The following is a 12,096-nucleotide window of genomic DNA, read 5'->3' as shown; positions in this document are numbered from 1 at the left end:
CCCTGGATTAACTACGCAGGCCCTAAATGCAATCACAAATGTCCTTATAAGAGGGTGGCAAAGGGATATTTGACTACAGAAAGGAGAGAGAAGGTGGTGTTACCACAGAGGCAGACATGAGAGTGATGAAGCCAGAAGACAAAGGATGCCAGAAGCCACCCAAGGTGGGAAGCAGCAAGGAAAGGCTTTTCCCCTAGAGCCTCCAAGAGGGGGGTTGGCTTTGCCAACACCTTGATTTTGACCCAGTGAGATGGATTCTGGGCTTTTGGCTTCCAGACCTGTCAGAGAATAAGTTTCTGTTGTTTTAAGCTGTCAAATTTGTGGTCATTTGTGACAGTAACCCCAGGAAAGTAATGTGGATCCCACTGAAATACAAGAGCTTGTTGGAGTCACAGGTCCTATAGTGCCTTAGACTTTATCCTAAGTCTGACAGTTCCATGAAAATGATAAAAATGTAAATCCCCAGGCATATGCTGGAGAGAAGCAGAGGCAAGATTTAGGGGAAGTCAGGAACCCTGGTCAACTTCAGAGTTGAGGTGGCTTTACAGGGCTTGAGAGTTCTTCACAGGAGACAGAGAAGATGTCTTCAGATGCATTTAAGGCAAAGCCTTGCTTCTTTAGTGACTCTAACATAGCTGGAGAGTGGCTCCAAAGGCCTTTCAGGGGTAGGTGGAAATGCCCTGGTTGGAAAAGTGGCAGAATTTTGTTGGTTTTTCTGGGAGTGAGGGGGCAGAATGAGCAAGTTGACAGAAGGCTGAATGCCTATGATGCCTTTCCTTCAACCCTTTTTTCTTCATTCAAGTTGCAAAAATAAAAAATGCTAGGTGTCATGGATTTTTTCATTCAGAATTTTACTGTGGAAAAAACTCAACTATATAGAGAAGTTGAAAAAACTAAATAGCGACCAACCATATACCCACTAATTTTCCAACTAATACGTTACTACATTTATTCCATATCAACTCATCTATACATCCTTCTATCCATTCATCAATCTATCTTATGTGTTGATGTATTTCAAAGTAAGCGGCAGACATCAGTACAGTTCTAAACATCTCACCATGCAGCTCATTAGCTAGAGTGGTTTGAGTGAATTTTTTGGTATAAACCCCAGAAGGTGCTTGACTTTGCTTCTGAACTGACATGGGGAAGAAGCAGGGCAGCAGATATGGATGAAAGCATGGGGAAGAAAAATGAAAAAGTAGCACCAGGGAGGGCAGTGAAATCTGGGGACGGTAGTTTCCCACAAGGCCAGAAAGTGGATTTGGAGATAAGTTTAACCACATCCTTCAGGGCAGTGGGGCTTTCATCTGATGCCCAAACTACTTTCATACAAACAGAGGCCAGGTGGTGATGCTATCTGTGTGTGGGCAGATAAGGCTGAAACAGTGCTTATAAGGCCAACAGCATTTTCCATGCTGGTCACAGAGTGTCATCAGTGTAAAAGTTAAAAGAATAAAGATCTCTTATTTTATTATTTTTTTAATATCACCAGAAGGAGAAGAGAAAGAATCAGAAGAAATATTTGAAGAAATAATGACAGAGAATTTCCTAAGATGAATGTCAGACATCAAACCACAGATACAGGAAGCTCAAAGAATACCAAACAGGATAAATGCCAGCAAAACTACATGTAGGCATGTCATATTCAAACTACAGAAAATGAAAGAGAAAGGAAAATTCTCAAAAGAAGCCAGAGGGAATGAACACTTTACCCACAGAGCAATCCAGATAGGAATTTTATCCACCATCTCCTCAGAAACTACGCAAGCAAAGGAGAGTGGAGTGAAGTATTTAAAGTACTGAGAGGAAAAAAATCACCAACTTAGAATTCTATATCCAGTGAAATTACCCTTCAAAGAAGATAATAAAGATTTTCTCAGGCAGACAGAAACTGAATTTGTTGCCAGGAGAACTGCCTTGCAAGAAATGTTAAAAAGAAGTTCTTTAGAGAGAAGGAAATGGTACAGGTCTAAGAAAGGGAGAATGTTAGAAAACTAAAAAATGAAAGTAAATTTCACATTCCTGAAGTCACACACACACACACTCACACTCAATCCCCAGGCCTTGAGTTTTAACTGACTATCTTGCCTGGAAGGAAGGATGACTTAGAGTCATTGGGGGAAGGACATCACTCCCTCAATAAAGAGGGAGGGATGGAATCTCCCTGGGAGGAGGATGCAGGGGCAGGGTGACTGGTCCAGGTCTGGATGAGGGGTGCTTGCTTCCTGGGCTGGGACCTGCACTCCCCTGCATGGGGAGAAGGAAAGGGGAAGGCCCAAAATTGCCCATGAGATGATGGCATCCTATCCAGCCAGAAGCTGGCTATTTAGCTTTCCAGACTGCCATCTCACTTGGGACTGGAGGACAGAAAAAAGCAATACAGGCTATGTGATGGAGGTCTCTGACCCCAAGAAGAGACCATTTATTACCTTCTAATCATTTAGACAAGACCACTCTTTCTCCAGTAGACAGTGAGAGGGAGGAGCAGGTGGAGAGCTAGGCTATATGTCTGGTATAAGGGTGAGGGTGCTTCTGTCCTTAGAGCTTCTACCCCCAGATTGAGAGGCTGAGAATGTTCCCATAAAGGCGTAATCATAGCAGACAAAATGTGGCCCAACAAGAGGGTGTCAACAGGCCATGGTGGGATGGACTGGCCTAAGGCCATGGAAGGGCAGCTAAAGGAATAGAAAGCCTAGGCCCAGAAATGTTCAGATGGCTTTCCTGGAGGCTGTGGGTGGGCTCACCCACTGAGCTTTTCATTATCAGCCTGTACTTCTGCACAGGCCAGAGAACTGAATAAAGCCAGTGGTTCTCAAACTTTGGCTTGTGTTAGAATCACTGAGAGGGCTTGTTAGAATGCAGATTGCTGGACCCCATCCAAGAGTTTCTGATTTAGTATGTCTGCAGGATGCTTGAGAATATATTTTTTTCTATCCAGTTCCCAGGGGATGTTGCTGCCATCCAGTCTGACAACCCCAGAACCATGGAAAAACAATTTTATTTTAGTGACATCATGGTAGACACTATATGTATATCAGCTCATGTAACATTTACCACAACACTGCTGGGTAGATGCTGGGCCATCTGTTATGGGTTGAATTGTTTCCTCCCAAAAATACATTGAAGTCCTAACCCCTAGGGCCCAATAATGTGACCTCAGTTGGAAATAAGTTTGTTGTAGATGTGGTTAGTTAAGTTGAGGTCTTACTGGAGCAGGTGAGCCTTTCATCTCTTATGACTGATGTCCCTGTAGGAAGACACAGATTCACTGAGAGGGCAGAACACCATGAGGAGATGGAGACAGAGAAGATAGGTGTGTGACAATGACAGCAGAGATAGGACTGGTATACCTACAAGTCAAGGAATGCCAAGATTCCCAGCAAACACCAGAAGCTGGAAGAAGCAAGGAAAGATTCTCCTCTCCAGGGTTCAGAGGGAGGATGGCCCTCTGATACTTTGATTTCAGACTCTCAGCCTCCAGAACTATGAGTGATACATTTTGGTTGTTTAAGCCTCCCAGCTGGTGTTACTTTCTTAGAGCATCACTAGGAAACTAAAACATCCTAAAAGCCAAACTGGCCTTAAGCTGTTCTCTCCAGATGTCTCTACAGCTCCTCAAGTGCCATGACTCCAACTGGCAAGACCAGGAAACCCTTCTTGAGCCAGAGACAGCTCTGGATGTGAGGTGGCCAGTGCAAAGACATGGCCCATGGGGGCACTCCACTCTGGACAAGGACAAACCAGCCCCATCAGATCCCATAGGTAATGACTGCCAGAGTAAGGAGATAATAATAAGCCTGAGAAGGAGCAGCAGGTGCCCTCTGCTGACAAGTCACTACAACTGCAGTCATCTCCCTAATGAAAATGGCGCTTTTGCCGCAACTCTATGCAGTAGCTGTCAGCTTCGCCTGGGAAACATCTTGTCCTTTCTAACAATATGCTTCTCTGCCTCACCTGAGGTCACTTACTGTTCCTTCTTTGCAACCTGAATAAGAATAATCCTTAAAAAAAATTATTGTCCCCACTTTACAGGTATGCAAACCGAGCCTAAGAAAGGTCAGATAATTTATCCAAGGTCATGTGGCTAATAAATGGTAAAGATGGGAGTTGAACCCCTGGCTTCTATTTTGCCATGATATTCCTTTGTCTCTCATGGGGAAAGCCCAAGCAGGAACTCTAGGGGTGTTAGATTCTAGCCTTACTATTTGAGTTGCAGTCAATGTCCCCTGAAGAGCACAAAATGGCCACACCATGGGCCCAGGCAGGGTATCCAGCAGGTAGTGACCTTGACAGGCTGATTAAAGGTGGTCACTCTGGCTTTGGGGCCCAGAACTGGACTCAACCCTGCATGTATGCATGTATTTCTCTAATAAGCATTCATTAAATACCTTCTGTGTATCCCAGACTTTCAGTGTTAATGGTTCATGCCATTCTTTCATTTGAGGCATCATCTTTCCAGATCTTAACCACAAGCACAGTAGCAACCTCCCCAAGCAACCAGTAATATCTACACTACTGAAGAATTCCTACAAGAGATGGGTGTGTACCTCCTGGTGTCCATGCCTAGTCCTTGAAGGCATATTCCTCTCATGTCACATCATTTTCACATGACCTAAGAGGTTCAGAAAGGGAAAAGGGAACTCACATTTTTTTGGTGATGACTGAATTCAGCCCTTGGCGTACCATAGGTGCTCAACACATGTGTATTGATTAAGTGAAAGAATTTGATGATACAAAATATATATCACCAGGATCAATTATAAAAGCCATCTCTTCATTCATTATGTTATTCATTCTTTCAAGAAATAACCATTGTACATCAACTATATGTCAATTAAAAAAAAAAAAAGAAATAGCTGTGAACCCTGGCTTTGTGCCAGCAACTGATAAAGCAAAGGTGAATGAGACACAGTCCTTGCCCTTGAGAAGGTCAAGGAATAATTAATGTGGAAGGTTCCTGGACACATGGTTTAAATATAGAACTGACTCTTGGGAAGAGCAAGTTGCCTTAAAATTGTCTTGTGCTGGAATGTGTTTAATTCTTGGGCAGTTTTCCCTTGGGGAAGCACCCTGTTTAAGGGGAGGAGTCTGGCCATCTCCACTCTGCCAATTACTATCTAGTGACCTTGAGTAAATTACCCAACCTTCATGAGCCTCAGTCTCAGTTAAGTGGAGGTAATAATGACACCCACCTGGACAGTGCTGGTGTGGGGATTCAGGGAGGAAATAAAATGATCCACATTAATCACATCACTCAGTTCCTGGCACACAGAATATAAACATTTACTATGTATTTATGGACTGACCTCTTCAGGAAAAAGGACTCATTGTTGGCTTTTTTGTTAAATACTTGAAGGAAAAGTCCAGTCACATGAGAAGCTGGATGTACAATGACCTTTTGTGGTGACACAGCCCAAAGGGTGTTCTTAGAACACCAGGATCAGCTAGATCTCGCTCCATGACAAGATGGTTTGAGAAACTGTTAACTGTTGCCTTCTCTTAAAGATTCATAATGTGCATTATTATACTAAGGATGTCAGAAGAGCCGTAGTTAAAAATAAATCTGTTTAATTTATTTAACTCAGTGTTTTTCAACTTAACTAGACCAGTAACATGCTTTGGAAAATCCAAAACTCCTGAAATTTAGACTTGGAAGGAAACTCTGGGTAGAGAGAGCTGGACAGGCCCTGAGTGTTTTCTTCTCTCTGGGCTTTCTTTCCCCTTAGGATTCTCTTTACATTTTGTTCCCATCCCATTGGACTTCCAGGGCTGTTCTGATGCCTTATTAAAATTTTGTTTCCTTCTGATAGAGATGATATGGGCTGAAATACTAAAAGATTTCACTGAACACCTCTAAAAAAGAAATATCAAGAAACACAACAACAGCCTGATCTCTGGCATGCAAGCCCCTGCTCCCACCATGGCCTGATGCTCTCAGGCATTGTTTCCTTGAGACACTGGCTAAACTGCCTTCTTTTGATGCTCAAAGGGCTACACAAATCTCTATAGACAATAACTGGCAAAAGGAAATCTACCATTCTCTTGATTAAATTCGACCCGAATCTTGAGAGCCATTAGCCCATATGCTCATCCCAGTATCTTGGGAGCTCCCACTGCCTCTTTAAAACAAGCCATCGAGATTGGGCCCATGAAGCTTTCCTAAACTGAGAAAGGGACACTAGGCTGGACCAATCTAATAAGCCCAGGGAAAACTCACAGGAAGGAAACACAGAGCTAAGGCAACCAGATGACTGGACTCACAAGGTCAGCCTATCTAGGTTTCAGCTTGTTTACCAGAAGAATGTCAAAGATGATGGATTTATCCAATTCATGACTATTATGCTAAAAAAAAAAAGCCCACAGCTGAGATCTCCCTTCAGATGATGTCAACCAGATTTTTTTTAACATAACAAGCAAAATCAAAATGCTATGTAGAAATATCTTTTAAAAAATAAAGTGGGGCTAATTCTTTACCTCTTAGAAAGTTTGGCTTAGACAACATATCCCACCATCATCTCCACAAACATGGTCAGGAAGAAGTTCTAAAGCATGACTCTGACCTTGGGCAGTTCCAATTTCCATCTCTTCCCTTTCCTCCAACATTATTCTATAAATCCCAAGGTCTAACTCCAGATAGATGAAACTGCCTAACTCCCCCACTGAGTTTTCTGTTTTCTACTGCACATGCTCCTTTTGCACGGAGACAGTTGTTTTCATCTGCTTAATGTCTGGGGGTTATTTCCAGGCATATTTGGGGACCATCAGGAAGGCAGAACTGAGTAGAGCTTATGGGGAAGCCAAATGCCCCTCTCTTACTGAAGAGGTTCAGAAGGCTGTCATAAATGGTTACTCCCCTGAAATACAAAAACTATGGAAATGTCAAATGTTAGCCCTTAGAAGCCAGAATTTCTCTTGGGATTGTAGTTTTGGTGACCATGGAAGAAAGGCTGGAAAAAAGTGCCTCCAGAGACAGAGAGAAAGATGGGAGCTGGTACTTCGAATGTTTATTACTTACAAGAATTTTCCTAATTCCTTTAGCTCTTTGATGCTAAAAGGGGAGAGGGAGGCTTAGAGATCATGATCATCTCTCATCATGTGCTAGGACTCATGCGCACTCTGGAGCCCTCCTCTCCTCTGAACACTGTGCGGCAGGAACTTATGAAGGACTGTGAACAGTGATTAAAATCCTTTTCCATCATGAAACCCCTGCCAAGACTTCAGAGCAATACCTGTCAAGAAAGATATCAGGCCCTGGGTGATGGTAGTTGAGTAGGGAAAGAAGGATTTCTTTCAAAATTGGAAAGATAAAAATATATAGAAGCAGGTAATTTTCTTTAATGTTGAAATACCATCCCACATTCTCTGATGATGGTACTTAAAAACTTTACTGGAGATGAGATGGAGCCAGAGTTTAGTTCACTGACATTCTACAATGTCCCGGGCTCTGTGCCAGGAAAAAGAGACATGGGGATATGTGAAACACAGCCCCAGGAGCTCAGGAACCCACAGACAGACACATCAGAGATGAACAGGTACATCAACATCATGAAGCGATAGGAGGGAGTACAAACAGGGAACACCTGGTGGCCTTCCATAGTCTTCTGTAGGATTTCCTTCCCAGTGCTCATTAGAAAACAGCAAAGAGTATGGAGATTTCTCTTGGTTAAAAATCCTGTCTTGAGGAGCCCTGAATACCTTCGATGGTCACCATTGTCAAATGTTGTCAAGGGTGGTATGTCGTTGTCTCTCTCTTGCATCCCTCCTTCTTATTTTGGTAACAACAACAACAAAGATTCCCTCTGAAAATTTCTCCTTCTCTGTTTCATCAGCCTTGATGGGGTGTTAAACAACTTCCCACCCCCGAGATCACTCCATGCCAGGACAAGAATTTGGTATGAGACCCAAAAAGATTCTCCAAGGAATCTAAATCTCATATGCAAGCAAACATGAACATAGAGTTGATTTCCTTCTGATGGCAACAACCTGAAGGGTCATCCATTAATTAATTCTTTCTACTTGCGTCCATGGAAATGCTTGATTCCACTCCTTCTTAAGACTTGGCTTGCTCATATTTTTTTTTAAGTTTTGTGGGACACTTTTATAACCTCTCTTTGATTTCCTTATGTCTCTAAGTAGAGTTGAGTTTCTCTTGCCAGCAAAAAACCCTGACTGACATAGGAGCTCACAGACCACCAGGCACAGGAGCAGTCACCTAAGAGCCCCTCTAAAAGGCAGATACTTCAGATGAAAAGAACCATGCTGAGACCCTTGAGGGCCACAGCTAGTCCATGCCAGAGCAGCATTTGACTCAGAACCAGCATCCAAAGCCCAGGCTTTCTCCTATTCATCCCTCCATGTCACCAAATACATTGCCCTGATGTTTAAGATCGGGCTGCCGCATCTGGATTTCATGTCAAGATGATTTACACTTTACAAAATCTTTTCACAGACAAGAGTACATGTTAAACTCACAGCCACCTGGGAGGTATGTATTTTCACGACACTTGAAATAGATTGACTCCAAGTCTGGTCAACCTCTGTTTTTTCCCCTGCTATAATTCAACACATTCTGCAAACTAAGGCCAAAATCCTCAGCATGGTATTCCACGTGCTCTGAGATTCAAGACCTCATGCCCTTTCTTTATTCTGAGCACCAGCCATGCAGAAATACCAGCAGTTCTCCAGACCTGCCAGGTTGTTCCAGGCCTCTATCGCTCCCTCCATGTATAGGGCACCCTCCCACCCTCTCTCCAAGTTGTGACCAGTGAACATTTACTCATCCTCTACGTGGAACGCCCCCACCCCATCTGATGCCTGGGAACTGCTGCTTACCTTTCCAGACTCAGGAAGCTCATCTTCCTCTAAGAAGACTTTATGTGCTCCTGCCCCGAAGTAGGACCAATGCCCTCGATGGATTCCGGGCAGGAATCCATGGTGGTTCCTGTATTATCTGACATTGCAATGGGCGGTGAGGTTGACCTCAATAGCTTTCCACCTCAAAGGTCATTCTGATCCAGTCCTCTAATCCCATCCTTCTTGTAGTGACTGGTCAGAAGTGGCATGGGATTATTCAATTCTTTTTCTGATTTATTGCTTCTCTTCTCTTCCCTCTTAGGAATTGGGCCATTGTTCTCACACTTGAGCCAGCTTCTGTGCTGTGTCAGGGCTGATGCTAGTTCTCTGGAACAACTCTCCGTTGAAGGGCAAACCGGTGCCGTCCTCCGACTTCTTCCTGAGAGTCCAGCCTGAGGCCAACAGAAACCACACTTGTTCTTAGGGGCCTGAGGGAAGAGGGGCCTGCTGTCCTCCAGTGATCCCCAGGCAGCTAGGGCTTCCCTGTCAGGCCCCTGCATAGACAAACCTTCACGCCACTCTAATCGCATCCTCACCACTTGAGAACTCAACCTCCACCTTCAGAACTTCCCCATCTGATGTCCTTTTATTCTGCAGGCAATTACCTGTTTGCTGATTAGCAATAAGCAGCCAACAGGCCACAGCTGACCATTAGTTCATAAGCTTACCCTGCTATTCCACTCCATCCAGGATGTTTGTTCATTCACGGCAATTTCAGGAGGCATCAGCCTTTCTCAAGCCTTAGTAACTTGCCAGGCACTGCACTGGACGATTTTACATATTTTATCTCATTTAAATCTCAGAGAAATTCTATAATTATTACTTATTCCCATTTTGTAGATGAGGTTGCTGGAGCTCAGAGAGGTTAAGTAACTTATCCAAGGTCAATCAGGTAATGGGAGCTAGGATTCAAGGCCATTCTGTCTGGATCCAGGACTCCACTGGGTGTAGGGAGAGAGTACTGCGTGCCTCAATCACCGCAGACATGTCTACCTGCCTTCTCCCTCTTCTGAAAAGCAGGTTCTGTTTGTTCAGCTTCTACAAAAAGGCAGCAGCATCAATTCTCATTTACAGCTGTGCCTTTTATAACATTCTAGCATTTTCTGTTAAGGTGTGTGTGAGAGAGCAAAAGCTCACAATCTTAGGCATTGAAGAAGGTTCTAAGCTCCAAGGAGTATGAGTAAAGAGGATTCTGGCCCCCACTGTGAGCCAGAGGGTTTTGAAAAGATCAAAGAGGCATCTCTTTAGTCAGGCCCTGCTGCTTCGTCAGGTGGGCCTGTGGTGCAAGGGGGCCAAGGCCCTCCAGGTGGCAGCAGAGAACCAGACAGTCACCAGCAAGGTGTAACTTGGTCCAAGCTCTAACCCTGGGACTGGGGAACTGGAAGGGGCAGCACCACGTCCAAACTCAAGGCAGGTTTGAACTGGTCCACAGGGGTAATTCGTGGGGCAACCTTGTAGTGACAGCTCATATTATTGTTGCTAAACTTATTCTGCGTCAGACGTTGTGCCAAGCAGGTGGTAAACACTATCTCCTTTAACTCTCACAACTAATATACAAAATAGATACTGTCGTTAGCCCTGCTTTTTTAGATGCATGCAATGAGGTTCCAAGAGGTTTATGATTTGCCCAAGTTCACACAGATGGAGGAGGAGAAGTTCAGGCAATTTGGGATCTAGAGCCCTTGCTGTCAGCCTGGTGGTAGTAGTGGTGGGTGGCTGGGTTTACACTGCCAGGGAAGAAAGGAACTCACGAGGAAGTGTGCAGGGTGAGGGCAGGTGGGACCTGGCTTGAGCTGGCTCTGGGGTGGCGCCTGAGGGCTAGGCCAGTCCAAAGATGGGGAACTTCCTGGGCATTTCCAGGAAACAGGGTGTAGTAGGATTTTTCAGGCTGAGGCTCCCTGGGAACTCTTATATGAAGAAGCCATCCTGGCTCATCCTAGGCACTTCACTCTAACAGTACCAGGCACCTCAAAGGCTGCAAACCACTTAAAGACTTAAAGAGATGCCCTTGTAAGATCTGATCAGGGCTCCCTTACTTAGCTCCAAAAAGCAGACAGTATGGAGAGAAGATGCCCAGACAGATTGCAGTGTCCCCAGCGTGCTGAGTCTGGTCCTGCAGCCCCCTCTGGGGGAGGGGGCAATGCTGGCTGCCTTGTAGTTTCTACCCTGGCACAATACCCAGGCATACTCAGGCATTCGGCTAATCCTGAATTAGCTCACATCACAAGGAGAGACCTGGGAGCTTCCCCTTGCCCTGAGATCCAGGTCAGTACCTCCCTCTTCTCTGCTCTTGCTGCCCATTATCCAGGGGGCCATGTTAGTTGCAGAGTCCAGCTTAGCACAAACCTTTGGCTTCTCAGCTCAGAACTTCATCCTTCTTTCTAGACTAGCAACCACCACTAGGCCTCCCTGGGAATTATGGGGTATAACCCTGAGGTTCAGGTTGAAGCTGCTCTCCCCAAATCCGTTGACACCAAAGGTTTGTATCCTTTCTGATTTTCTTATAAAATCCCCTGAATCGAACTCAGGTCCAGGAACCCAGACTAAATTGTGTTCTGTTACGCTGCCTCAGGGCCTTCGCAGAGCCTTTGTTCTTCTCTCTGAATGAAATTCTCTTTCTCCATCTTTGTATCGTTGACTCCTTCTCAACATTTATATCTCAGTTTATATCTTCTCTCCTTTTCAGAAAGGAATAAGGATTTTACCTAATAAGTACCAATCTCCCTTGCATTTACTTGCATTTACAGGGATGATTATCCAGCATCCAGGAGGTTGATAATGCTCTCACACAGGACAGTCCAGAATGGACACTGGAAAGTCATAGAATCTGGATGGAGTGGGAGCTGCAGATGTTATAGGAGAGGGGTTCTTAGTGGTCATTTCGTCAAGTCCTCAGCTGATGAGAACACTGGCATTCCTTAATTCTGGTGAGTATTTTGTTTGGTTTTGTTGTCCACATGGTTACAGAGAGCTGGAGAGCAAAGGCAATTCTGTCCCACTGAAATGCTTCTGGGCTGTACACATTTGACTCAGAATAGGCTATAAGGCCAGGTTGAACCAGGCCTGGTTTCAGTTAGATTCTAGGTAGGTCATATCTGCCTTCAAATAGAAAATTTTGTCTGCCTCTTGAAAATGCGCAAAACCCACTTTTCTCATCTCTGAGGGTGTCACAAAGAGGGAGCTAGGCTTAGGAAGTTTTGGAGATCCTCTTTTTCCTTTTCTTGATTGGGAGAGAGTGGG

The sequence above is a fragment of the Sus scrofa genome, chromosome 1 (genome assembly GCF_000003025.6).
Source record: "Sus scrofa isolate TJ Tabasco breed Duroc chromosome 1, Sscrofa11.1, whole genome shotgun sequence".
Lineage (NCBI taxonomy): Eukaryota > Metazoa > Chordata > Mammalia > Artiodactyla > Suidae > Sus > Sus scrofa.
Note: the sequence above shows the minus strand (reverse complement) of the source record.